Source organism: Rosa chinensis, chromosome 5, assembly GCF_002994745.2.
Source record: "Rosa chinensis cultivar Old Blush chromosome 5, RchiOBHm-V2, whole genome shotgun sequence".
In the NCBI taxonomy this organism is placed as follows: Eukaryota; Viridiplantae; Streptophyta; class Magnoliopsida; order Rosales; family Rosaceae; genus Rosa; species Rosa chinensis.
The window spans coordinates 82,867,268-82,881,037 of record NC_037092.1 but is presented as its reverse complement, the minus strand read 5'-3'; positions in this window follow the sequence as shown (position 1 = coordinate 82,881,037).

The window sequence follows — 13,770 nt, the reverse complement described above, 5'->3', positions numbered from 1 at the left end:
TATCCTCTGGAGGCTGAGATACGAAGAACCCTGCACATCTTGCCCCTTAAATAATTTATATTGGGTACATTTGATATCTTTGTTAATTACAATTGACTTATAATGATTCTGTTCTGTTTAATAGGTATAGGAAATTGTCTGTTCTCCTTTCTCAAAATTGTCTGCTCTCCTTTCTCATTATCTTGATCATTAATGATGATACCATTTAAGTAGTTAACTAATATATCAGTGTTACTTATACTCTGATCCTCACCAAACATGCCCAGCCTGCTTTTCAAGTAGTGTCCTTTATCATGCAAGTAAATCTAACTGAGCCATCCAAAGCAAACACAGGAACTGATCTAGCCTCGACAAGGATTTATTATAAGATGGAGAGATTGAAGTAACTATATATATATATATATATATATATATATATATATATATATATATATTAAAATCTTCCATTACTTGTCATACTGCGAGTTGTAGGTTCTTGAAGTGATATACATGCTATTAATTTCTTGGTCGGGTTATCAGTGATAGTGGACTAAAACTAAAAGTGATGATAAGAAGAATCAATGGTGTCGGCTGACTGGTTCTTTTGGGTCGCTAATTGATTCCCCCTTTTTTCCCCAAGTTTCAGTTTAGGGTTCCATTCGGGATTTTATGAACAAACCTAAATTCCAGTGACTGATTTCCCTGTTTAATTAATATACTGCTCCTAACTATAGAGGCAAAGGAGTAGGTGTGTGAGACTGACCGTGTACTCCCTGGGCATGATCTGGAATCGTTTGTACCTATATATAGTTATTTTGGTTTCTATAGTTTAAGAGAAGCCAGTGATTTATGCCTTCATGGTTCTCTTCCTAGAAATAGACATTCACTAGCTAGTGACGAAACACTATGGCGCATTGGGAGGGTCTGCAACTGGAAGCTACCCTATAAAGAGAAATCCCAAATGATGGTCTCCACCTCGTACTGTTCTTATAAAGAGCAACTGCTCATTCACATGGACTGTTATTGATAGGAATAGATGCTGATGAAGTTCGGGATTGCTAATGGGTGGTTTGGCCAAACAAGAAGCTTGCGATATCTACACTTCAGCTTTTAGTGATCGAGGCAGTTCCTCAATTCGTTTGTCATTGATGGTTACCTTTTTCCTTTGATGATTGATTGAATCGGATTGCCTAACCTTGTCATGTTGCCTAGAAGCGGTATATCTTAGGACTTGGGACGTACTTCTGAGGAACCTTATCGAGCAGTGGAGGCTAGGGCATGTGATGTGGAGGAAATATTGCGAAATGCTAGTTGGAGGAATTGGCATTGAGATTGCTTTTATTCCACGACATAGGGTGATATAGTTATGAGATTGGGTGCCTTTAATGGATTGCAGTGAACAGATCGTTGTAAAATCTTGCACTTATTAGTTTATTTACTATGATTTCTTAATTTCTGAAGAATTATTTAATGGTAATAGCCTGTCATACAATAAATAAACTTAAAAGGGACATATTTGTCAAATGTATAAAAGACATATTTTCACCAATCAATAAATCGTCAACAAAAGCCACTAAAAGACTAAATAAAATCTAGGAGAGTATTTCTCTCAACCTATTCTTCTTCTACGGCACCCTAGCCTTCTTCATCTAGAGGCCTCTTGTAATCGCTTCATCCTCTTCATGGCCTCCATAGATGCCGTCACAACAAGTTTTGCTGCTCCTCTTGCTCTCGCAGTGGGTGGTAGCGCCTCGGATCTGGGAAAGATTGACAGTAATCCTGCGTGCATGTCCTCCCAATCTTTTCTACTTCAGGATGATAATGATGTGCCTCTTGGCACTCTGAAGAAGAAGAAGACGAGTAGACTGCCGGAAGTAAGAACAAGAGCCAACGTCCCAGTAACTGTAATTGGAGGTTCGGTTTCTAGCCCTAGAGATAAGGGCAAAGGAAAGCCTTAGGCTTTCCAGGTCTCTTGCCTACCACTTGAAATTGGGTCTTCTATTACTTTCTTCTTAGTTTACTCTAGTTGTACACCAATTGAGGTCTTTAGGCGATTAGGTTTACTTTTCAAAGAGGGGTTAGTAGTGAGGACTTGATTTCTTGTTGTTTAGGCTCAATGAGTGGCTTATGTACGTGTTAACAATGAGGGTCACTTGTCTTTTGCTTGGCGACTTGTGCCATTTAGTTTTTTTGGTATGAGACAGCATCTGATGTACGTGCCTTCCGGCCATAGATAAGTAATGAAGTTATCTATTTTCTCAAAAAAAAAATAATAATAATAATAATAAATACATACTTATCTTTGTCGTTGAGCTTGGTATTTGTTTTTAGCTTTTGATAGATTGCAAAGCATATTTGCATGCAATTCCTTCTTTAAATTTACGCTCTACCTATCATGAAGCAAATGGTGTGGTCCATAGATTTGCATACCTCTGTAGTGTTGATTATTTAGATGATTATTGGCTAGAAGAGGCTCCTGTAATTATCTAAGATGCACTCTATGAGAATTCTTGTATTAAGCTAGTACTCAAGGTATAGGTAATATGTTCCCCTCACTATACAATCATCCTTTAGTTATTAATAAAATTATTGAGTGTGAGGCTGAATCTCCAGTTAGATTGGATTCCAAACCTCTATTTAATATATATATATATATATGTTTTACACGAAATTTATTGCCATGAGGTTGTTATATTTTTTAGGGCTGGCTTGAAATGCCGAAATTGTCGGAACCGATCGGAAACCGACCGAATCGGCGGAGTCAACACTGAACAAAAAGGCAGCCGGAGGTGCAGTGCAGTAATGCCGTACCGAAGGTAAGATATCGGCTAGGTAGCGGTTTAGCTGATGGAGGAGGTTCGTTATTACTGAACCGACCAGATAGGATAGCTTTTATATATTTATTATTATTTTTATTAGTAGATGTGTTATTAGCCGTTGATGTGAGTGTTTATATTGGGACCTCCGACTTCACTTTATTATGAATTATTAAATGACATATATAACCTACAATAAAATGACTATTAAGAACAATAATTATACCCAAAAAATATTATATTCATTTTCTCTAGACTTTCCAATTCAATAATATTATATTTGTTTTAGAGAAACGGGAGTTGAGAGAAAATTGTTGTGTATTCTCATTGATAATAGGGGCCTCTTTATGATTACAAGACATAGAGTCTGAATCATACAAGGAAAGATAATCTCTAGATTCTTCTAATCAAACCCTATTACCACTAGGTCAAGTAACCTAGAGTTTGGATCAAACACAAATTAGGGTTATACTTGAACACTCCCCCTTGTGTTGCCCAAACGCAGTGCTTCTCTCATTGCCTCGCTAAAAACCTTGCCGAGTAACAAAAACCCAGTGGGAAAAAAAAAACCTCAGTCGAAGGGGAAAAAGAGCACAACACACCCTTCACGTTTTGAGACCATACATGTAAACACCTCCCCCTGATGACTATGGTCATTGGAGTTCATATAACTTCTGCAAACGATGCTAGCAACATGTTTCTCGAAAGTGGAATTTGGGCAATGACTTAGTGAGCAAGTTTTGTCATACTGTCCTCAGATAGAACCTAGTTCACTTTGGTATTTGAGGAGAGTCTGTTGTTGCTGATTATGCTTGGTGTTGTTGCTTTTGATGTAGCCTTGCTTCATTTGTTCAAAACGAACAACATTATCCTAAATGCTCATAGGTTCATCTTGTGGTAGACTTCAAACCACAATTGTTCGAACATGCATAATTGTGGATCCAATCCATAAACATTCACGAACCACTTCATGAAGAGCAATAATCTCTGCATGGTTCGAAGATATAGCGAGTAAGGTCTGTTCTGTAGACCTCCAAGACATCACGGTCTTTTCCCATGGTGAACACTTAACCAGTTTGGGAATGAACTTTGTATGGGTCAGAGAGATACCCAATATCAGCAAAACCTTCCAAAACACTTATGTCATTTTAGGGTGGGGATAGAGAATGCAAACCAGCGTTGGTGGCTTTTCTGGTGTGTGATGGGTCTGAATCCATCATCTCTTTGTAGGAATAGAACAAACTCATATCAACCGTATATCTCAAGTACTGAAAGATATATTTTTCCACCAATCCAATGGTGTCGCGTTGGCGCATAGCTATACCTAGCTAACAAGTTCATAACATATGAGATGTCCAGTCTTGCGCATTGAGATAAGTACAATAATGCGCCTATTGTACTTAAGTAAGGCACTTCTGCCTCTAGCATATCTTCGTCATCATCCTTCAGACGAAGAGGATCTTTTTTAGGATCAAGACTATGAACGATCATGGGGGTGCTTGAAGGCTTGACCTTGTCAAAATGCCTAAGCATCTATCAACACGATGCTCAAGTGCCAAACCGAGACATAATCATGTTCTCCCAAAATCCTTCATCTCAAACTCGGATTTCAAGTGTTTAGCGGTTTCCCTTAATCCTTTAAGGGCTTCTAATGAAGATCATGTCCAACATGAACCGCGATAGAATCTGAAACTTGTTATAGAAACGCGTGGGCATATCCCTTCCCAATCAAGTAGTCACTTTAGTGAGCGTTTCAACCTTATTGTAAACGCGCTCCGTGGTCTAGAACCTCTTGACTTGGGTAAATGAAGTTCACCATGAACCTTCATGTATATTCCGTATCTAGATCCCTATAGAGATACGTAGTGACCACATTTGTAAGCTGCATAAACAGTTATTCAGAAACTACCAAACTGACAGGGTAGTGGTGTGCAATGACATCCATTACGAGAGAATATGTCTCATCGTAGTCAATTCCAGGGTGTTTTGTGAGAAGTCTTGCGCCATAAGGCGAGATTACCATCTCTTTTTCTCATCACGCTTTCTAACGAAGACCCATTAGTCAACAGGTTATATGTTAGGAGGTGCTGGCATCACTGGCTCAAAAACCTTCCCCTTCGTTAGAGAATCCATCTAAACCTGGATCGCATCTTTCCATTTAGGCCAAATCTCTCTACGTTGGCATTCATTCATCAACGGAGCGTGGTTCGATGTCATCGGACTCAACAAACTCATGCGCATGCGCAACTACATCATCATTATGATGGAGTTTCTATCCCACGTCTCATGTACACTAGTGTAATTTTCATAGAGCTCTATATTCTCAGGAATAGGTTCTGACGTTGAGGCGTCCCCCAACGATAACCATAACCCTGAAGATTCTCATGAGATGGATTTTGAGTCTTGATGATCAAGGATTGGAATGTGCCAAAGTATCCTTCGAACTCACGGGCCTCCTACGCATCCTAGCTGGGGCCATGCCCTATAACGCCAGAGTGACACTCTCTTTGGCGTTGGCACCATGCCTACCTTCGTGTAGGGTGGCGCTACGTCCTCTAGTAGGGACATACTTCCTTGCAGGCATGTTTGCAGCATATTTGTGTGATCTCGTGACTTTAATAGGGATCAAGATGAGACATAGTCGGGACATGCCACGACAATTCCTGTCGTTCCTGCTGAACATTAGTGTTCTTATCTCCCCCTAACGACGGGAAGACTGTCTCATCAAAGTGACAACCCGCAAATCTAGCTGTAATGAGATCGCCTTGCAAGGGCATTAAGTGGCGGACGATTGTTGGAGTCTTAAATCCAACGTAGTTGCCCATTCATCTGTAAGGACCCATTATAGAGCGTTGTGGCTGTGAAATTGGCACATAAATGGCTCACTCAAATATGCATAAGTACGATACTTGTACCCAGTCACTAGCTATAACGCAGAGGTACATTGAGTGGCGGTGGGTCGTAGACAAATTAGCATAGCTGCATGCGATATTGCATCACCCCAAACGGATATAAGGAGATTGGTGCGCATTACCAATGTCCGAACTACCATCGTAGTCTTTTCCGTAAGACCATATGGGTGTGTACATGGGAATATGATGTTCAACATCAGTCCCATTGCAATATCCATCGAAAGTCTTTCGATGTAAACTCTCTTGCATAGTCAAATCCAATTGACTGAATAGAATGATCCGGGGAGTGAGCCCGTTATCATATGATATGTGCTAGGAGTGGAGCATAAGCAACATTTATAGGTGGGCAATGGCACAACACGTGACCAGCGTGTTTGCGTGTCAACCAACATCATGAAATATTTAAGCGTCTGCAAGTTGGTTGAATCAGTCCACAGAATCCCTATGGATTCTATATAAGAACAGAATGAGTATGTTCATTTCCTTGGCATAGGACGGTCTTAGTCCTAATTTCCCTAAGGAACGGGCTTTGTAAAACGAGCGAGAGGCTTTAGAAGCAACCAATGGGAATTTTGGTTAGGCCTAAGCGCTAAAAAGCTATTTGAAGCAAGTTGGTGATTGCAGCATCACCTGGGGCGCCATCACCATGATGGACGCCATCCATGGTGTTATGGATAGGGACTGCGCCAGCCCTTGGCTAGTGGTGCACAGAGGTGGTGCCCTAGGCAGCAGCGTCGATCACACTTAGTCCAGGAATCAACTTTTGATTCATGCTTCATGTCGCTCGAGAGAAAGGATGTCCATGTGAAGTGTTTAGTAGATGGATCATCATATCATGACTAGGATGACCTATCATGATAGGTGCTAGCAGATTATTGGAAATGGATTTGTGTTTCAAGCTCGTTAGTCGAAATTTTTGGTTGCTTAATTCATACTTAGTTCTTATTTCTGAAAAGATGATTGGAATTTTACGTCCTTAGTACCTTCTAGCAACCATGCTTCTAATGGCTAAGTAATTAGCAATCATGATTACTTTAAGCAGTTTCTAAGTTCTCATCAATGTATCCCTTTCTAGTACAGGTATGGCAAAGGCAATTGGAAGTTTATCCTTAGATACTTACCGAGATGTATCTGAAGAGAGTACTGAGGTACCTATTGTTTTCACCATTTGGAATGGCTATTGCCACGTACATTAACATAATGTAAAAAGTTGTATCACTACCATGTTCTACTTTAAGCTTCTATCTCGTATTTGAGGCTTTTGCGGTTACTATGTTGAGGTTGAGCTAAAGGACAACTGAGCCATTGGCATCACAGCCCTTGGTGTAAAAGAGATTGGGTGTTGAACTTTGACGAAAAGAAAACCAAGTAAAAATGAGATGAAGAAGTGAGTGAAGGAGAAAAGGGAAGAGGAACTTGGAAATGGGCAGACAACGCGGAAGAAAGAGAGGAAAGGGAACGCAAAAGATTAGGAGGGAAAAAAAAGGTAAAAAGAGAGGGAAAAGGCAATAGCAGCTACGGGGCCTGTTGTGTTTAGAATTATATATATATATATATATATATATATATTATATAAAAGGCTAATGGCCCTTTTGTTAACTGAGATTTGTAATAACTTATATAGTAGTTTTTTTTTCTTCCCCTACCATTGAAATATATAACGGTGAGTGAGTGACTAAATTAGATGCAAATAATCTAAACAAGATTATGTCGAAGATTAGTTCTAGTTGAGAGTGTAAATTGGTTGAAACTGACACAGTGGTGTGTGACTTGAGAAGAGATCTAACCCAGAGTTTTTTCTTTTCTTTTCTTTTCTTTTGATAAGAAAAGACTACAAAAAGTTAGAAGTAAAGCGCGGAGGGCAACTGGAACCAATCCAATCAAAGTTTAAAGTAGTAGCAGCAGTAGGCGACAACTTGTTATCTAAAAAATGACTGACGTTAAAGGAGAGATTGAGCTAGGGGTCATCATTTGGCCCTTCGGCCCTAAGCCCGCCCAGCCCATAGGGCTGAAGCCCTACTCGACCCTTTCTCAAATAGGGTAGGTAAGGGCCATGCAATTGAAACCCGGCCCGGCCCTTCAGCCCTACCCGTTTGAGCCCGTTAGGGCGAAGCCCGGCCGGCCCTCTAGGCCCGCCCGTTTAAGCCCTAATATTTTCTATTTTTAAAATAAATTTCTCTTTTTTCTATAGCATACAACTTATCTCTTTTTTGGTAATTGATTTCCTAAGCTTTATTTTCTTTAATTCTTGTTTCCTTTGTTAAATAAAAATTAATTTAGAGATTTAGAGAGATACTTAATTAAATATAACCTCATTAACTAATATTTATAAATGTTATAACTTATAAGTTAATCTCAATATATATATATATATATATATATATTAAATATGATCAACAAAAAACAATGAGTCTTATATTGCCTATATGACTATGGAGCCACATTTTAAGGAAAAAAAGAATAATGTATTTCTTTTTGTTAAACAAATTAAAGCCCTTTTAGGCCCATTTCTGCCCTATTTGGCCCTATTTGGAAGGCCGGCCCGACCCTGCCCTTTTGGCCTTAGTGACTAGGGCTTTTCGGGCGGGTAAGGGTTAGCATATTTAGGCCTCGGCCCTACCCTACCCGTCCCTAAATTTTGTTGACTTTGACTAGGCCCGGCCCGGCCCTACCCTAAGCCCTAAAATTTAGGGTGGAGCCGGCCCTAGCCCGGCCCATGATGACCCCTAGATTGAGCATTCAAAATCGAATATCTAGGGTATTCTGCCAATACCGTAGAATAACGACAATAGTAGTTTGCTTACAAGTTCAACAAAGCATTTTAAACATTGATTTTTAAGTATAGGGAAAAAAAATAGAGATATTACTTTTGGATTCATAAACTTAAAAAGTTTAAAAGGTTTTTTTAGGGAAATTGAATCAGGTTCCAATATATTACGACATCAAGCTAGAAGGTTCCAAGAAAGCACTCATAGTACAAGTACAGCACAATATATACTGCGCAAAGCAGCCAAATCTCCTAACCAAACTGCTCAAAGCAGCCAAATTATTACTAGCTAAAACTAGAAAAAGAAAAGCAACAAGTAAATAAACCCAACACATATCCAACCCTAAACCAAAGCCACTGACATAACAAGCATTGACGCCTAAGACCTTCATGGTGTACATCACCACTCATCAAATCAGAACACAACAACGATCAAGGGCAGAATAGGAGGTGAGCCAAGCCAAGCTCAATTATTCAAAACAAGAAGAAAGAACAAACTACCTGTAACGCCCCAAGCTACACCTCACCAGCTTAAGCACGTCACAGTGCCGCGAGTCTCTAAAACATAAACCGAACGCTCGATTTACATCCTAGAGAACTGCTAGGCATTTTGTTTGAAAAACTTTTTGTAAAACACAACGGAAACTACAAATATTTTTGAGGTGTTAACTTGAATTGCTGAAATCTATTTTGTTCGTCCAGAACTTGGATAAGGATCACACGAAGTATGAATTTCAATGAAAGAGAATTCAACTTAATTTAACATGAGGCTAGATAACAATAAGCACCGAAACACGAAGTTCGAGAAAGAGAGTTTAAAAATTAAATCCAAACGATGATTTACCGAGCTTCCGCACACCTAGCTCTGCCCGCTACTGTCTTGTCACCAATGCACAGTACCTGCATTCATAATGTTGTAGGGGTGAGCTTTCGTCCTCGATGCTCAATAGGAACTCTAACTCGACTAGGTTTGAAATCGATAAATAGATTTTGGAGCTCCAGTATGAAAACATGCTTAAACCAAGTATTTAAAAGAACGACGAACTTTATAAAAATGCTTTTGACTTGAAAATCGATGCATGATACTAAATTGAATACGCGCGCTGAATCTTTCGAGATGGTCGGTCCCATAGATCCACTACACGACCTTACCTCAATCTACTTTATCACCAGGTAAGCGTAGCGAGAGCGTCCGCTACCTAGCTACGCACACGTACCGGGCCCGTCATTACAATTGGAATACCCGGACGACCGGCGTAACTAACCCTCCGGAGGTTTTGGGGATCGAACCCAAGGAAGTCAGTGCCACCCTTCTCTCTCAAGCTATCACACACTTTCTCACGGATTGGTCAGTATGCATTGCATTTTAACATAACCAACCCATACCACTTAACATGCATCACATTAATAAAATATAAAAGAAAATCACCATCCGAGGAGAGTCCTGAATCCCTACTTGGATTCCAATGCCTTCCCTCACGTACTTCGAGAGTCGCGAACCTGCTGTTCCTCGGGTAACTGGAGTCCTAGATTTCGACATTTCGATAGTTAATATTTTTTGGAAAATTATAGGAAATCTCGACGATTAATATATCATTCAAACCAACCTTTCGTGGTTTGACCAGGATTGACCCTTTCGACCACTGCTTGACCAACATTGACCAATTTGATCACATTTGACCAATCGAGATAGGTTCGATAATTACCTAAATTATCGAACATTCACTTGTTGTTACGATAATGAGTGCACCCGATTTACTAAGGCCACCCAATATTTATATGCTTATAATTTAATTTCTTTCACTTTCTATCCATTTAACATATGCACAAGCATATTCTATTTCTTATACAGGGTGTGCCCAAAATTGCTCAGGACACCCAAATTCATAACTTGAGCACTTTTCAATTATTCCATAACCAAAGTTTCAACAATAGACATGCAACTCAAGCAGCCAATGTCAGTCTACGATCTCAAGTCAAATATCAATTCCCAAATTTACTCACACGACTCAAAACACTATGATCAAGACAACATAACAAATCCGATAAGAAGTCTTTAATTTCACAGTACCAACCACACTCAATTCCATAGCTTCCGATCACCAACACAAGAACAAAACGGAATTTAAGTTTGAGATTATACCTTCGAATGCAAAATTGACTTTGATCAAGCCAACCTCAGTTCCCAGAACAAAGCCCAATGATCCAAACCCAGTTTCCTAGCTTCATTGCCGAAGATGAACTGGTATCCAAGCCTCAACGTCCACAACCCAATAATCTTCAAAGCTTCATACTCCCATTTGTGGTCAGCTTCCTCCTACAGATGCAACCAAGTCAAAACGAAGCCGGGAAGAGCTCGGAAAGCTGCCGGCATTGAGGAATCGCGAAGGAGGCAGGAGTAACCCAGAAACAAAATAGTCAAAACTTGATTAAATCGAACAACTACTCATACTGGGGTGTTGAGCATGAAGAGGAGATAAGTCTCCATACCAAATGCAGCTTAATTGGTCGCCGGAAGTTGCAGAGGAGGCCGGAGAAAGCTCAGGGCTTCCCGTCGTTGCTGCGCTGTTCATCGTCAATACATGGGCGATCTGAGGATGTAAGGAGGTAGGCAACGCGGAGATGAAGCAGACGGTGATAATCCGTCAGCAATCGGTGGTCGGACGGTGGCGCGGTGGCTGAGTCACGTTGTCGGGTCGCGCTGCATCTCGGTTCAGAGAGCACCGAGCTCTCTCTCTCTCTCTCTCTCGAATGTTCCTGTGTCTTCCCACCGTTCACAACTTATATAGACGTGTCCAATTAATGATGGAAGGCTAGGATCAAGCGGTGGAGACGGTGGATGGCTAGGATTGCTCCACCTGTTTTCTGTTTCTGTAATGAATTGCCAAAATCCCAAAACTTCAGACAACCACTATAAATAGCTCGGGTATCCTAACAATTCTCCGAAAATTTTCACAAACTCGTTGTGTCGTATACTTTATTATCCAACTCCTAAATTTAAGATTTCACTTTGTGAAAATTCTCGAAAATTTTCTCGAGCGTCACCACGTTTACCGAGATCGTTAAATAATTTACCGCACGATCATCACTAAGCTCGACACATTTTTCCGGGGCTCACACTACCACTCTTCCAAAAACTTATAACAGGCCCGGTCCAAGCAAAGAAAGGGAATAAAAGAATTGGCATGCCCAGCCATACCACTAGGAGCGACCCAGGTAGGCGGAGGCCCATCCCATACCCCTCTCCATCCTCGACCTACCCGCAACAGGCTTCGAGAAAGCAGCTTCCATTCACCAGTCCAGCGGCTGGCGGTGGACCTCCACCATGACCATGGTCAAGTCTAGATCCCGACCTGAACACCAACCTGGATCAGCCGATCTGTCACCCCCAAGTGCAGACGAAACCTGCCTCTGAGATACCTCAAAAAGTCGAGCCTCCAAACCACCACTGCAACAACAAAAACTATCACTGCACTAGCAGAAACCGCAACTGTAGCAGAAGTGACGATCTTTGCCGCAAAATTTGACTCAGAGCCTTACGACCTTGAGCCCATACCGCCGGATCGAATCCAAAAAAGCACGGTCAGATAAGCCTCCAGACTAGAAGCTTCTCGCCACCAAACAATACCAACGCAGAGTACCCGCCGCACCGCCGCCAGTTGAAACCTAAGTTTCGACAACCCTATATATGTATGTGCTCTAAAAAATTTAAAAGGTTATTTTTAAAATACGAAACAGGAAAATACGTCTCTACATATTTTTGAGTACTAATGCTTGTCCTTGGAAATAAAAAGAAAAAACAATAAAAGAGGAAAAGAAGAGAAGAAAAAGAATAAAGAGAAGGAGAAATAGAAAGACTTGGTCTTTTCCTCTCGTTGAGAAAGAGACTAGGGCCAAAGAGCCGACTTGGTCTTTTCCTCTCATTGGTCGAGCCCCTCTTAGCCGCAAAGTAAGGGCCCATTCGGTAGAAAAATAAGAGCTCTTTTTCATTTTTAAAAACAAAAACAACAAGAAATTGCGTTCGGCAGTATATTTTTGAAAATGTTAAAAACAGACATTGAAAATATTTTCTAACTTTTTTCTAACAATCTGAAAACGTCAAATTAACGTTTTCAATATTTCTCATTCATCTGTTTTCATCTCACATACCTCCAACCCCTAAACTTCATCTACATCACCTCAACAGTTTGAAACTCAAAGAACTGAAACTGCCTAAACTCTTTCATACAGTTCTGGATTCTAACGAACTCATCATCGTCAAACTTGTGTCCTCATCAGATTCCGGCCAAACCAATAAAACACAAATCAAAACCAGACATTTTTAACATCAATCATTGATCAGATGCATTTCTTTGAAATCATTTAAAGCTTTGCATGTCTTTCCAGTATCGATCTTAAGCTCTCTACACTCTATATGGATCTGACATTTTTATATTTGAACTCATAGAAACTGTAAAGGAGAAGAAAGACGGAATACAAAATATCTCTTGCATAATTAATGGTGGATGAGAATTAAGTTAATTGAATCGGAATTGATTAGCAATAAAGAACTGTTGTATGATTATTGGTGGTCTTGGTATCAAAGGCTCTTTGAAGTCTGTGTTGTTTGTGAAGATGGGGTTCTGATGTAATGAAGAAAGTGAAAAACTATTTTTTAAGATTTTATACCGAACACTTTTTTAGTTTGGAAAATGCATTCTCTATTTCTCTTTTTCATTTTTAAAAATATGTTTTTCAAAACATTACCGAACGGGCACTAATTAAGTTTTCTTTCCAGTTTGATTTTGCAAGCATGGTTGGTTTAATCTTCACGAATGGGTTTAAAGTGGATGAACAGTAGATTTGAAAAGGATGTTGCCCAGTGAATTTCTCATGAATAATAGAATGGGGTTTTGCTTCGTTACAGTAGATGAACAGTAGATTTGACATGGATGTTAGTGGGTCTTTGCTTGATTGCATTATCTGAGATAGATCAGCCAAGATCTCATGTACAATCCATAGAACAAATTATTGACATGCCTTTTTTTTCTTTTCCTTTTTTTTTTTGTCAATTAGAACAAATCAACCAAAAGAAGAAAGATGTTGCACTAGTAGGATTTTTTTTTTTTTTTTTGGGAAAGGCAGAATGAAAAGAAACTAATCATGAGGAATTCTGATGGGGTTTGTGGAAGGCAATCAAATTTAAGCAAATGCAGACTAATCATGAGGAATTCTGAGACCAAAAATACATTTCTCCAGAATGAATAAAATATACAAACCAGTGAAGCACAAAACTAATTCAGCCAAAAACTAGTAA